General features: G+C 49.1%; 1 protein-coding gene and 1 pseudogene across 1 annotated transcript in view; both read left to right on the forward strand.

Annotated features, from left to right (window-relative positions):
* LOC135174134 (gastrula zinc finger protein XlCGF17.1-like) overlaps positions 1-15,870 on the forward strand; it is an 872,006-nt gene that overhangs the window by 706,466 nt on the left and 149,670 nt on the right. The gene's annotated exons all lie outside the window — the stretch shown is intronic.
* On the forward strand, positions 14,664-15,610 carry LOC135174117 (olfactory receptor 14A16-like; annotated as a pseudogene).

Below are 15,870 nucleotides of genomic sequence, written 5' to 3' on the forward strand. Positions count from 1 at the left end.
CTGATTTAATGCTAATAAGGCAGTCATCAGCAGACGTGCTTGATCCCCTGAAGGAATGGTACCATCGAATCCTTCTGATTTAGCTAATGCCTCTAATTTTGTTTTTAGAGTCTGATTTGCTCATTTGACTACGGCCTGCCCCGTGCTATTGTATGGTATCCTGTGAACTAGACTGATACTCCATTTTGAAACAAACGCTTGAACTGACTTAGAGACAAAATTTGGGCCATTGTCTGTTTTAATCTGATTGGGGATACCGAGCCATGCCATGGCTGTTAACCAGTGTTGAATGGTTGCTTTGGAGTCAGCTTTGAGGTGTTGTGTGGCCACTATCACCCCGCTGTAGGTATCTACAGTTACTGCCAGCCACACTCGTGGATTCAATAGTTGGCAAAGTGTAAAGTCTGTTTGCCATATTTCTGAGGCTTTAAGACCTCTGGGGTTGACTCCGCTGGACCACAGTGGTGTTTTTTGGCAGTGAGGGCATGTAGCTACTACATGTTTAGCATCTGTGATCGAGATCTTGCATCTCTTTGCCAGTGCTCTGGCTCCAATGTGAAGAGACTCATGCAGTTTGTGTGCATCTTTCGGTGTCCACAATCCTTTCTCTGCAGCATCTGCTCTGTCACTGCAGCTTTGAGAAAATCCTTTCATCGGGTTGTGGCTATTGACACGGATGACTGATATGGTGCCTTTTCTGGAGAACAGTGCTTCTTCTAGCATCAGTGCTGCTGGAGATGTTGATACACCAGGCCCTGACATGGCCAAACAGAGTTTTGCTACAAACATCAAGTTGGTTATGATGTTCAGGTGTTCTGTAGGGAATAGTCCACATGCTAATACTACAGCTGTTACTTCTAGCTGCTGAACTGAGAGCATATTGTCAGTGGCTCTGACACTGCACCATTCTTCTCCTGACTGCCACACTGCTACCACACTTGAAGTCATTGAGGATGCGTCTGTGAAATCTGTCGGTCCCTCTTGTGGACGATCCATGACTTTTTGTGGGAGATCAACATCCACAATTGACAGCATTTGGGTCCAAGGGGGTTTTGCAGCATACTTGATTTGTCCACTGAATCCTACCAGAGCCACTGGATGTTCTGACATCGCCACTGATTGCATCCAAAGCTGTTTTCAGAAGAGCAAATATATTTTTACTGGTTCTGTGCCCAGGTGTCTTAGGGCAACCTTTCTGCCTTTCATGATCAGACATCCAAGGCACTCAACCCCTGGAGAGAATGCACCTGACACTTTTCCCAGAACTACCCACTGAATCGGTTGAGCTTTCTCGGGGGGCCCTTGGGCTAATTCTCCTACTCCCCCACCTTCTGTGAAGTGTACGTACAGATCAAGCGGTTCATCTGGGTTCCATCTGGTGAGCCTGCTTGATGATACTTGTCACTCGATAAAGTCAAGGGAATTCATCACTTCTGCTGTCAGGTCTTCTCTTCCCATGGATTTCTTCCTTTCAGCAGATCGTAGAGGGGGGCCATGGGTTCGGGAGGAATCATGACAATATTGCGAAGCCACTGCAGGGATCCTACCAGTTGTTGCATATCATAGAGCATCTTGATGTTCTGTTGGATCTTTATTTGTGGGGGGGTCACAAGAAACTCACGTGTGGTCATCTTCTGATTTTAGAGTCTGCAATTTCAAATCCATTTGATTTCAAGGTTTCTGATATCATGGACACCAATTGGTCTACCTGATTCTCTGATGGTACAGTGACCAGGATATCGTCCATGTACTGAATGATGGTCGCGTTTGGGTTGTCTTGCTGAACTGGTGCCAGTGCCCAATCCACTGTGATTTGGCAGATAGTAGGCAAATTGATCATTCCTTGAGGCAGTACTTTCCATTGGAAGCTCATATTGGGATGCTGGCTGTTTGGAAACACGACTGAAAAGGCAAATTGCTCTTTGTCTTTCTCATGCAGAGGTATTGAGAAAAAACAGTCTTTGATGTCGAGGGTGGCACAGGGTTGTTCTTTCAGAATCATCAAATTCATAGGCAGCATCGTTTGGACAGGTCCCATAGGCTGAATTCTCTTATTTACCTCACGCAAGTCACGCAGAAGTCGAAATCCTTCACCACTCCTTTTTGGTATTACAAAACCTGGCATGTTCCATGGGCTGGTAGAGGGCTCTATGTGGCCTCATTGCAGTTCATGATCTACGAATTCAAAAAGAGCATCCATTTGAGGCTTTGATAGGGGCCACTGCTCGATCCACACTGGGTCTGAAGATTTCCATGTTAGCCTGATTGGTGGGAGTGGTAAGGCGGCAGTGGCCCTCACGGCAAATTCGTCACCCTGGCTTTTAGCAGAACTAGGGCATCTCTTCCCAGCAGAGGTGGGACTCCAGATATGACATATGGAAATAGGGTGATAGTTTTCTCTGGCCCTGTCTCAGTGTAAAGTGTTATTGCTATCAGTCCCGCGCTCTTTCTAGCTTTTGATTCGCCCCCCACTCCTCCGACCATGGGGGCCTCCATTAATTTCCAATCTGGAGGCCAATTTGCTTCTGGGATGACTGTAACATCTGTTCCTGTATCGATTAGGAAAGGGACACTGATGGTAACACTGTTCGGAGTATTGTGAAGATAACAAATTCCCCAGACCACTGGTTGATCATCACATTTTATTACCAATGTCACCCTGGGATCTCTCCCCCGGTTTGTGGTTCTGGCTGCCTCTGGTGTGAGGGCAGATCTGGCTGGGTTGTTGGCTGAGCTGTGAAACTGGTTGCTTCTCGAGGGGGTGAGTATGTGATAGGTGGGCTGGGATATGCCTCGTCCCACACTGGGTAGGTGTAGTTGGGCTGCCTCATACTCCAATTGGGAGAAGGCTGGATGCAGCCTGAGTGCCCCCTCCCTCATTTCCTGAGTTCTTTGATCTACAGACTTTAGCAAAATGTCTTTTCTTTCCACAGACCCAGCATATCCCTCTAAAACAGTTAGTGTGCAGGGGAGGTGCTGCTGGTGGTTCCCCTTTTTGGGGGCAGTTTGCTTTCAGATGACTCATCAGGCCACATTTAATGCACAACATTGTATTGGCTACTGCGGTGTGTGTAGCATTCACTGTTTCCTTCGTCTTAGCCATTGCAGTGCAGACAACCTCTTGGATTGGAAGCTCTTGTTCTTCTTTCACGACATGCCTGATCATGTCTGCAGTGCCTGCTCCACTTTGCAGTGTTTGCAGTATCTCTCTGGTTGCTGGATTACACTGCTGGTGCACGCATTCTGCCACTGTTTGACTTCTTGCTTCTGCAGGTAGGGCTGAAGAGTTGATCACAGCTGGGAGGCGATCCACAAATTTTTTAAAACTTTCATTTTCACTTTGCTTTATTGTGGTCCATGGTGGTGGTTTTGTGACAGCTGCAAAAGTTGTGCAGAGAGCTTCTCTGGCTGCACGGGTAGTTGTCAGGATTTCATGAGGCTCCATGCCTGCAGCTTGCAGCAGAGGGGAGGGCATCGTTGGATCCCTGCCCATCAGCCTTAGTACACTGGAGCCATGTAGTGGGTGGTCTGCCCCTGTTATTTCAGCTATTTTATTTGTACAGTTGTCCTCTCAATCTTGTCTAAAAACAATCATCTCTGATCCATCAAGCATCATTTTACAAGCTTGTCTTATATCAAATGGGATCCTATCATCATTCCCAAAGAGACTATCTAAGAGGGTGGACACCAAGGCCGAGTTAAGCCCTTTTTCCGCGATCACTTTAACAATCGCCTGCACCTCCTTGGGATTCACAGGAGAGTAGGTCGCTTCCCCCTCCCCCATCGCTTGGACCAGGCAAGCTAGCTTGGAGGGTGGGACGCACTCGGTGCATGCCGTGTTCACTTCTCTCCAGTGTGTGACAGACAGTTGTTTCCCTAACAACCCTTTACTATTTTTATTAGAAGTGTCTTGCTGTTTATTTTTATTTGCTTCCATCTCCTCCTCCCCTGAGCTTGAATAGCTGTTCCACTCTCCCTTGGTGCTTTCTGGCTCTGAGCCAGAAGCCGAGTCTGGGTCTCAGTCCCTTTTTGTTGGACTCTGACCCCGCCCTCTTTCTTTGTTTGCCAGCTCCCTCCTTCTCCGCCCACCCCACCCCTTGCTCGGGCTCTGTTTCTGCCCCTTCTTCTTACAGCTGGATTCCTTCTCTTTGTCTGACTCGCTCCACCTGCCGTAGGGTGGGGTGTCTACCTTGTGTGTGTTCTGATTGGCTTTTTGTCTCCTGCCTGTGTTTCCTCCCTCCATGTTTTCACTCTCATTGTCCAACTCTGACTTATCTGCCTCCTCTTTCTCGCCACCGCACGCACTTTCACCGCTCCCTTCACCTTGCCACTGGGCTCCATCTTTAGGTGTGTAGGGCAGTGGCAGCTCTGCCCAGGTTTCTTCTGACCAGCCCTCCCCCCCCCCGCCGCCGCTTTTCTCACCTCCCGGATCCGCTAGCCCCAGAGGAACTTCACTGGCAACTGTTCCTCCTTTGGTGGGTCTGGAGGTTCGGGGGGGGGGGGGGGGGTTGCAGAGGGACATTTCCCTCTCGATCTTTTGACTCAGTGAGACTGCTCTCCCCTAGGGGGTGTGAGGTCTGTGTGACCGCCCCGACTCCCACTTTTGGAGTGACTAACAGATATTCCTTAGCCACCTTCCAAGTTTCCTTCTCCTCTATGGCTTTTTTCAGAGCCTGCTTGACTCTCCCCCAAGTCTTTTGATGTTTTGCACACCCTGCAGACTTTGTTTCTTCCGCTAACGCCGCAGTACATTTAGCCCACACCTCTGGGTGCAGTATCTCCACCGGCTGGTCAGTGACCCCAATTTGCAAGAGTCTCGCAATGGTGAGAGTAAAATCCCTAACCTTACAATTTATATGCCACTATTTATGTAATTGAGATACGACCTTCACAAGAGCTTCCATCCTCCTTGAGGGTCCCGGGAGCATCCTCCCTTCTCCTCCACCTGCTGAGCTGGTCCCGCAGCTCCAACAGCCGTTCCTGGAGCGCAGGTCTTCTCCCGGGTTTCGGCACCACTCATTGCCCTTGGGGGGCACACAGCAACCTGGTTCAGGAACGGGACGGTGACAAGTTCTTGGCCACTTGTGACCACAGCTCACACACACCGATGCAGTGGAGAACAAATGGCATTTATTCGTGTACAGTGCTGGGTTATATAGTGTGGAGTTATACATCATTTCCATCTGGTTGCATCACTACTAAATATTATTGGTTATGGCATTAAGGAGAGAGGCCCCTGTCTTTCCGTACATCCTGTTATCTTCTGGACACCAGGCCCTAGCTGCCCACAGTGATGGCAGTGCACAAATGGGAGAACTACATGCCCTCATTCTAGCAGCAGAGCATGGAGCAGAAACCATCTACACTGATTCCTACTCCACATTCAAAAGTGCCATGGAGTGGATTTGCCAGTGGAAGGCAAATCAGTGGAAGGTTTCAAATGTAGAAGTTTGGAGGGCTGCTGACTGGCAGAGTCTATTGGAGATAAGCTGATCCAGACCCCTCAAAGTGGGCTGGGTAAAAGGGCACTCCAAAAAGCAAACCCCAGCTGCAAGCTGGAATGAGCAGGTAGATTACCTGGCAAAGATAAACAGCTTTAGCCATTAAAAGAGGCCATTCAGTAAAGTCAGACCTCTACTACGAGTGTAGATCCAGAGGATGGTCAATTTCTATGGCCACCTGTGAAGCAATCATCTCAGCCTGCCCACAGTGTAAAATTAGGCTCAAAGCAAATCACCCCAAACTAGCCCCAGCTCAGCACATTAGAGAAGACAAGACGCTATGGAACACGTGGCAAATTGACTATATGGGTCCACTCAGACCCTTGCATGGGAAGAGATATATACTGGTTGGGGCAGAAGTATTCTCAGGCTTGGTTATGGCTACAGCCACCAGTACTGCCACAGGTGCTCAAACCATCGAGGCTCTGAGGCAGTGGTTCAGTATCTTGCCGATGCCTGAATGTATCCAAAGCGACAACGGGTCCCAATTTACAGCATCATCCGTGCAAGACTGGGCTAGGGGTGAGGGGGTTAGATGGGTATTCCATACCCCCTACTACCCCCAGGCTAATAGCATTGTGGAGAGGACAAATGCCCTAATCAAAAGACATCTCAAAGGGTAATTGGGATAAATGCCTGCCTCACGTAGTTTTTACCGTGAACAACAGATGGGGTAACTATGGCAGCCCAAAAATCAAAGCATTTTCTCCTGATGAGTCAGTGGGAAACACTAACCATCCGCCAGGTGAATCCAAACAACACTCCCAGCATTCACTAAACAAGTTACAGGTGGGCCAACCAGTAATGGTGAATTTACCTTTGATCGGAGTTGTGCCCCTAGCCCTATCCAAACCAAGGGGGTTACATGCATGGGAAGTGTGGTGGAGGGTTGCCAAGCCCTCATTGGACAGAATTGTGGCCCAAGGGCCATTAATCATGGGGGGTCAAAACCTTGCTCCCCCCCGAACACCCATCTGCCTGTATGACTACAGTCACCGTCCCAGCCACCGTTCCTAGCTGTGGGAAGATTTCTCCTGCAGCGAGGCATAAGCTGTAAACATGAGACTTTTGTTATGGGAAAAGGACCTTGAGTCGGAGACACTGTGAGCACCCTGCACACATCTGCTGAGGGCTGACCCTGCCAGCCCTGGGGTGGGACCACAGGTTGTTTTGGTAAGAAAATAACCTATCTGTGCCTTACACATAACTTTGAACCAATCTGTATTGTTCACTTGTACCAGCCTCAGTCTGGCTGGATACACCTCCTCTGAACACTATATAAGATGCTGCATTATCCTAATAAGGCAGGCAGCTCTCACACATGCACACCGCACTGCATCGCATGGGACTGTGCCCCAGTCCACACCTCACCAGCCTCTGGACCGCCAACGCCCAGCTTGGCTCATACCTGTGGAATCTCAGACAGGGTGCCCCAATCCACAATATTTGGGACCTTTCAAACTGACTCCGTCGAGTGAGTAACTGAGAAACTCGATCTAAGCCAGAATAATCTCTCAGTAAGCCTACCAGTGGCACTTTCAAGCCACAGACTCTCTTCATAAATCCTTTCAAATCTTTGCTAAATTCCTAATTTTGTTATTCATAGACATTCTGTAATAATAATCTCACAACTGCATACAAAGAACTTACGTGGGGTAGTTATAAATAAGTTTGGGGAGGGGGATTCCTAGTATATAAAATATTAAATCTTTTAAACTCTTTAAGAATCGGCCTCGTATTTCATTCCCCCAAAACCCAGACAAACTCCTCCACAACAGGAAGCAGCCGATATAAATGGGAAAACTCACCGCATCAGTGCGTGGTGGATTGTCCCAGATTTCTGAAATTGCTTCCACAGATAACAGTGAATTTTTCCTGCAAATGTTTGAAATGTATAATAAAGTTATTTTGTTATCAGGGGATGGGCACAGAAAACTGACCTACCTTAACCTTGTTCAATGTATGATTACGCACATATATTATTTGCACACAGTCTGTATAATCTAATGCCCAAATGGTTCTATGTATAGTTGTTATATTTGTATAGTATGACAATTTGCTTTATCCCTTGATTAATGGCCCATTGGCCAGGGGGTGGTATATGTGGTGGAGGGCCACATAGCCCCAAGTAGCCTTGTTTACAAGTCTATTCTTGCCCGGACATGTTTTCCCCCCAAAAGGTGTTTTCTATCTGAACCAGGGGAAAACAAATCAAGTGGACAAAGGAGCACAACAAGCCTGGTGCCCTCAAGTGTGACCTGCCTGCTTGCAAGGTTGAAGTAAACAGGTTGCATAAGATCACGCAGCTAGGGTGTGGGCCCACCTGTGCTCTTTCCATATCTGGGGGTACCAGACCTGTGGACTATACCTTATTTGGCATGTTTTGGCCTGCTGCCAGATGCTTATTGGACAGTATTTTGGCCAGAGGGACCATCAATCTCAGTCTGCATTGTTGTGGAGGGCCTGTAGGCCTGGACAGAGGCTTCTGTATGCCTCTACATGCCTTGACATGTTTTTTCTGCCAGGACTCCTGGTAGTAAAGAGGTTGTGTAACAAACACACACCCAACTTGTGTGTCCCTGGGGCAAGCCCATGTGATCCCCGTATTTGGGAAAGTCCAGGCAAACAGCTCCTGCCTATTATGGTAAGGTTTGGCTTACTGCCAACCTGATCGGTTACTCTGGTGGCCAAAGAGGCACATTAATCTCAGCCCACAGTCTATGAGGAGGGGTGCACAAGTGCACCACTTGTTCAGATTCAGAGTTAGCTCTGTTCAGATCTGTTCAGCTCAGCTCTCTGATCCACATTGCAGCGTCCTGCTGCCCTGACTCACCTGCAAGGCCCAGACACAGAGTCTGGCCCTCACTTGCAGCTCTCTGAGGCATAGTTCTCATGCTTTGATTCAATTCGCAGCTAACCTGACTGCGTACTTTAGATGCAGAAGCTCATTCAAGCCTGCACCCATTTATATATAAGAGGAGCCAATAGAACCTCCTAAAGCCAGCTGTGCATATCTGCAAGCTATCTTGGCACACTGCATGCCCGCTGCTTAATGCCTGGTAAGAGAACCAGGAGAGCAGACCTTCTGGATTGTCTGCCCACACGCACAGCCTGCAAGCTGTGAAAGGACCGTGCCAGAGCCAGCACAGACATTCTCCTCCTGTTCCTGGAATCCTGTCAGCTGATTGTCCCTAGGACACAGTATCTAGAAGCATTGAGGCAGAGACCATCCCACACCAGGAGAACAAAGGTTAGAGAAAGAAACCTATCTACCCCAGAGACTGGGAAGATCTATCATTTCCCTCTCAAGCTGGGAAGATTCCAGCCCCACAGAGTCCACAGGCAGAGCCCCTGGAAGTCTGGACACTGGGCACAGGCTGTGACACAGCCCCGGGAGGGTGATTAATAATTAATAGCAAGAGTTCTAAATAAAGATGCAATTCCTCTGTAATATAAGTTCCATCTGCCTTAGAGCAGACAGAGTTCCAGCCCACTCTGCTGGGCAAAGAGTATAGTCACCAAGTGGCATTAAGCCAAAGGGAAATCTCTCTCTGTGAATAGTTTAAATGTTTTCCAGTTATTGACTATATATATTATATTTATCTATATTATATATTATATTATATATATTACATTTCTAAATTGTTTTCATAACCTTGCACTATAACTAATTATTGATACACAGTGGTTGGGGGTGGTAAGTGTTTGTAAATATTAATTTTACTAAATTATATTTTTATAAAAATTTAATACCACCTTAAATTAATTTCTCACCTCCCCCAAATAGGCATAGGCACTGAGAGCCCCCTCTGCAACACACGTCTCATAAATAGGGCAATTCAGTGTTCCTGCCACCCTCCTCCACCCACTGCTTCTAGCCTCTTTGCCGCCTGGGGCCACTACTGCTGCATGGTTTCCAGCCCACAGTACTTTGCACCAGCCCAGGGAAAACTGACCAAGGCACTCCCAGCCAACTGCCACTCCAGCCCATCATTCCCAGCTCGATCATGCCTGTGGAGCCTTCAGACAGCGTGCCCCAATAATATCCAAACTGAACTATTCAGACCCACGAGGGTCAACAACGTGGCTTTGCTACACATATTTGGCACCACAGAGACTGTGACTCCAGCCAGTGAGTAACTGAGCAATATCGATTTAAGCAGCATAGACTTTCAGTGACTTTACCTGTGGCACTTCTATGCCACAAGACTCTCTATCCAAATCCTTTCCAAACCTCTACCAAATTCCTGCTGTAATTCCTGCTGTAAATAGATATTCTGTAAAGTAATTTCACAACCACATACAAAGAACTTGTGTCCTGGAATGTAGTTTAGGGAAATTTATGGGGAAAGACATACGAGGCTGATTTATAAAAAAGATTAAATGATTTATTACTAAAACACTAAAAAAATCCCCTTCCCCAAACTTATTTATAACTATCCCACGTAAGTTCTTGATTCGCAGTTGCAGATTAAAAATGCAGAATGGCTAAAATAAAGAGAGTCTGTGATTTTAAGTGAGTTCATTTGAGTCTTGAGAGATCATTCAGTCTCTTGATAAAAAGTTCATCAGTTACTCACTGTCCATAAGCAGTTCAGCAGGGTTTTGAAGTATTATGAAGTTCAGGGCATTGTCTGAGCCTTCTGCAAGTTCAGGCCGAGGTGGGCCCTGGATTCTGAGGATCGGGCATTGCCGAGTTCGTGCTGAGCTGGCCGTAGGTTTAATGTTGCGGTGTGAATGCCGAGCGATGCATGTGCAGGCAAGGTGTCATTCAGAAGGAGAGCAGGGTTGAGAGCGAGAGGGTCTCGAGGTGCAGAGGGTTGCAGAGGAAGAGGGTGCTTGATTAAGGCAAATTCAGCATTTCTATAGCATTCCAGAGAGGTGTGTTTAGCCAGTTCAGGCGATTTTACGTTAATTTTACAGATTGGTTCAAAATTATAATCAATTCATACAATTGGACAATTCTTACCATAAACAACCTACAGGACCACCCAGGGGTCAGCCCCCAACAGGTGTCCAGCAGGCTATGGGAACCAAGATCCCTGTCTCAAAACAGAGCCAATGTTTACCTTCTACTCCTCCTGGGAGAGAAATCTTCTCAGGGGCCCTGTAGCTGCTGGAACAATAGCTGGAAATATTTTTTTGATTTTGAGGTGACTCAGCCTTTATGTGAGACACTGCAAAGGGCTCTACTACCTTCCATGACAACTTGTGTAGGTTAACTGTATGTAAGTTTGGGGGGGGGGGGATTCTCTTTGCATATAATATTGAATTATTTTAAACCCTTTTAAATTTGGCCTCATATTTAATCCTCTAAAACCCAAACAACCCCCTTCACAACAGCCACTCTAAAAGCCATGGGGGGTGGAACTCTGAAAAACTGGGACAAACATTTAGCACAAGCTACCTGGTTGGTAAATAGTAGAGGTTCAGTAAACAGAGCAGGACCTGCACAATCAGATTTGGTCCAAACAGTAGACGGTGATAAAGTTCCTGTTGTACGTGAAAAGAATCTGTTAGGGAAAACTGTTTGGGTATTTTCTCCTTTGGGCGAAGGGAAACCTGTCCGAGGGGTGGTGTCTGCTGAAGGTCCTGGTCACACCTACCGGGTAATGCAGGAGAATGGTGAAATCCAGTGTGTGCAACAGAGAAATCTAACCTTAGCTGAGAGAGTCTAAATTCAGAGTGTATAATACAAGCTGTTAGGAGTTTTCTGTTCTTGGTACCATCGGCATCCAATGAAAGAATCTATGAGAGAATCTACAGTACAGGAGCATGAACCCAACATCACCTGGGAGTCCCTGTTCTCGTCTCATCTGTGAGGACACAAACGGTTTGCTCATTTCTAGGGTCAATCAGAGGTCTCAAGGAATGGCCACTGAGAGCAGAGACACCTGTGGTGGAGGGGCAGCAGCCCCAGAACTGAGGCCTCCCTATGCCTCTACATGCCTGGACATGTTTTCCTGCCAGGACCCACGAGGCAGTAAAGAGGTTGTGTAACACACACACGCCCAGCCCCTGTGCCCCTGGGGTCTGCCCAGGTAATCTCCTATTGGGAGGGTCCAGGCAAACAGCTACTGCCTATTGGGGTAAGGTTTGGCTTACTGCCAGCCTGATTGGTCACTTTAGATGGCCAAATGAGCCATGAATCTCATCTCAGAGTCTATAAAGAGGGGTGCAAAGGGGCACCACGTGGTCAGAGGTTCAGACTGTTCAGAAGTTCAGAGCAATCAGAGCATTCAGACTCAGCTCTGATCCACATAGCAGCACCCTGCTGTCCTGACCTGCTTGCATGGCCTAGACACAGGATTGGGCCTTACTCACTTGCAAGCTTTACTGAGGCTCAGCCCTCTTGCATTGATCTCAGGGCGCAGTTAAGCTGTCTGCAAGCCCTTTGAGAAGCAGAGTGCATGCACACCTGCACTTCATACATATATGGGGAGCCAAGAGTCCCCTACTTAAGCTCAAGAGCAGCCATACATACTGGCTTGCTGTCTTGCATTTATCTACGGAGCTTGTCTCCCTGCAGCTCAGCATAGACCCTGCTTTTCAGCTGTTCTGTAAGTCTGGAAAGATCCAGAGCCAGCAGACCCTCAGACTGTCTGCAAACCTACAAACACAGCCTGCTAGCTGTGAGACCGTGTTAGAAGCTGCATGGACAGATCCTCCTCCTGCACCAGGGGAATCCTGCCAGCTGATCACTCCTGGACATGCACAGCATCCAGAAGCTGCAGCACCAAGGCAGAGACCACTTCACTCTAGCAGAGAAGGTTAGAGAAAACCCTATTTACCCCAGAGACTGGGAACACTCATTCCCCTCAAGCCAGGACAGATTCCAGCTTCACCAAGACGCCAATACTGGGCACACGCTGTGACAATCCCGGGAGGGTGATTAATGATTAATACTCAAAGCAACACATCTAAGCAAACTTTAATTCCTTTGTAATATAAGTTACCTCTATCTTAAGAGGAGACACAGTTTCAGCCCCTTCTGGGCAAACAGCATAGTTGTTAAGAGGCGTTAAGCCTAAGGAAATTTCTCTCTGTCTATAGTCGTTGATAATTTGATATTTCCATTTAATAATCAATCCCTGTAAATATATCCCAAGCTGTTTTCATAAACTTGCAAACGAACCTGATTTCATAGTGGTTGGGGGTGGTACAAATTTGTAAATATTAATTGTAATAAATAATTTTATAAAAAATCAAAACCGCCTCAAATTAATTTCTCACACACACACCCCCCCCCCCCCCCCCCGACAGAGGAAGAACAGAGAAAACCCCTCCATGACAACACCTCAGTGAAGGTGTGGAAATGTCAGGGTGAGAGCTGGGAGGGAAAGCGAGATGTGAGTCAACAGCCTGAAGGAAAAGAGCTGCAGGCATGGGACAGTGTAGCACAGGCTGCAGTAGGCAGGGCCAAGGGCTCTGGCCAGGCTGAAAGCCCAACAGGACCAAGGGCTCTGTCTCCTTGGCTATGGCAGTTGCCTCTGCCACCAAGGCCTGGGAGGAGAAACTTCTCTGGGAGGCTTTCAGGCTCTGCTGTTCCAAGGGCTGTGGTCAGAGCTTGGCCTTTCTGCTCCATAAACCAAGCCCAAAGGTTTCTGCCCTGCACTCTGCCTTTGTCTCCTGCACTCATGGCCTCAATGAGCTGCTCTAAGGAGCTCCTGGGAGGCTTTGTCAGTAACGACCCTCAGTGGGGCCAATCAATGATTCAAGGCACTTTGGAGTTTACTTCTGATTTGCACTGCTGCAGAGGCTTGTTCAGGCTGCTGGCAGCACCTGAGGAGCATGGACTCAGCCCCAAACACTCCGTGGGGCTCATTAAAACCCTGCTGAGCCACAATTTAGCCTCTGCTGCTTGCCAAGAGCTCTGTAGCTACTTGGAGAGGGTTTTGTTCTGAGAAGCATCTGCTCACAATGCTTTGCAAGGGAACATTTCATCACTCTCCAGCAGGAGTTGTCTCTGGGCAAGCAAAGCACAGCAGAGCCTGTCCCAGGCTGCTGCCAAGGAACAGACTCTGCAGCATCAGCTCAGCACAAGCTGTGTCTGACGCAGAGATGCTGCCAGCAGCAGAAGCTTCTGCTGAGGCTCTGCACTTGCTTTCCTGCTTGCTCCTTCTTGGGGAGGCCACAGAGTGTCACAGAGTGTCCTGCCCTGCTCACTGCTCACCCTCACTCCCCACTACCTCCAGCAGAGGCCAGAGGCACAGGTGAGGCACAGGATCTCCTTTTCCAGGGGCTGGGGGGTCAGGGCTTGGCCCTTTGCACTCATGAAACCCCTCCAGGTTTGCTCAGCCTCAGAGCCACCTTTAGCTGCTGTCCTGAGCTGTCAGCTCTGCCTCCAGCTCTCTGCTCTGTCCAGCCCCTGCAGGGGCTTCAGTGCCTCCAGGGATGCTTCCCTTGCACCCACTGCCTCCTGCTGCTCTGAGAAGGCACTGGGGACACTTCTGCAGTGTCCCTCCCTGGGACCCATTAAGACTCCAGGAAGTTTCAGAGTTTGACTTTGAATTCTGCAGAGGTTTCTTCATCTTCTCAGTCTCTGAGGTTCATGAGCTCAGCACCAAAGCCACCAGAGGGGTCCTTAGAATGCCTTGTGCTGGTCCTCTGCTGCTGAGCTGGGGCAGGGTCCTGGGCTGGAGGGAGCTGCCAGCAAGTAGGCAGCACTGAAAAGAGACAGATCTGCCTAGGAGCAGTTCCTCTACACAGCACATCAGGGCTGAGGGCACTGCCAGGGGATGTCAGGGAGATGACGAAGGCAAAGAGAGCTTCAAAGTGGGTAGGGCTTGGAGGCTGACTGAGAGCTGAAAGAAGAGAAACCTTCCCAGCCCTGGCCGTGGAGAGTCTCTGCTGCAGAAGGGATCTGCAGTTCCTGGAGCTACTAAAGCTGCCACATCCCACAGCCTCTGGGATCTCTCTGCTGCACAGGAGGAGGAGAAGATGCTCCAGAGCAGAGCTTCCCATCTGCACCATCAGAGTCAGAGGACATGAGAGCTGCCTTCTGCTGGGATGGCTGCAAGGGGGTGAGGCTGAGAGGGCACAAAGCTCCTCCAGAGAAAGAGGAGTCATTCTGAGGGGATTTCTGGGACATGCTCATGGAATTGTCTCCAGGAATTATGCTTTGACTTGTGCAATGTCTTCTCCTCTTGAAACAGCTGATCCATGCCCAGGCAGCAGATGTCCAACAGCAGCTTCATCACTGAGTTCCCCCTCCTGCCATTCGCAGGCACACAGCAGCTGCAGCTGCTGCACTTCTGCCTCTTCCTGGCCACCTACCTGGCTGCCCTCCTGGGCAACAGCCTCATCATCACCACCATCGCCTGGCACCACCACCTGCACACCCCCATGTACTTCTTCCTCCTCAACCTCGCCCTCCTTGACCTGGGCACCATCTCCACCACTGTGCCAAAGTCCCTGGCCAATTCCCTGAGGCACTCCAGGGTCATCTCCTATGCAGGATGTGTTCTCCAGCTCTTCTTCTTTGTATTCCTAATAGTTGCAGATTATTTTCTCCTCACCATCATGGCCTACGACCACTACGTTGCCATCTGCAGACCCCTGCACTACGGCACCCTCCTGGGCAGCAGAGCTTGTGCCCACATGGCAGCAGCTGCCTGGGCCTGTGGCTTTCTCCATGCTCTGCTGCACATAGCCAATACATTTTCCCTGCCCCTCTGCCAGGGCAGTGCTGTGCACCAGCTCTTCTGTGAAGTCCCCCAGATCCTCAAGCTCTCCTGCTCCACAGCCTACCTCAGGGAACTTTGGCTCATTGTGGTCAGTGTCTGTTTATTCTTTGTCTGTTTTGTGTTCATTGTGGTGTCCTATGTGCAGATCTTCAGGGCAGTGTGGAGGATGCCCTCTGAGCAGAGACGCCACAAAGCCTTTGCCACCTGCCTCCCTCACCTGGCTCTGCTCACTTGTTTCTCAGCACTGCCTCCTTTGCCTACCTGAAGCCCCCCTCCATCTCCTCTCCATCCCTGGATCTGGTGGTGTCAGTTCTGTACTCAGTGGTGCCCCCAGCAGTGAACCCTCTCATCTACAGCCTGAGGAACCAGGAGCTGAAGGCTGCCCTGAGCAAACTGCTCCCTGGATGCTTTCAGAAGCAATAAACTCTTTGTCTCCTGCTGCAGAGCAGCTCTGATGTCACTCAGTGCAGGCACGGCCTGGGTGCTGTAGTTCTGGCTGCTGTCCTGAACCTCTGGGCTTGCTCTTCTCCAACCTCCAGCAGCTGCTGTACCCTGCAGAGGAGCTGGGGCTGTGTTGTGACTGCCCAGAGCACTCTGCAGTGGTGGCACTGCTGTGGGGCCAGAGCAGCCTGGGCCATGCTTGGGAGAGGACATTGGTAGTGTAGAGAGGGCAGGGGAAATGG

Source organism: Pogoniulus pusillus, unplaced genomic scaffold, assembly GCF_015220805.1.
Source record: "Pogoniulus pusillus isolate bPogPus1 unplaced genomic scaffold, bPogPus1.pri scaffold_47_arrow_ctg1, whole genome shotgun sequence".
Taxonomy (NCBI): Eukaryota; Metazoa; Chordata; class Aves; order Piciformes; family Lybiidae; genus Pogoniulus; species Pogoniulus pusillus.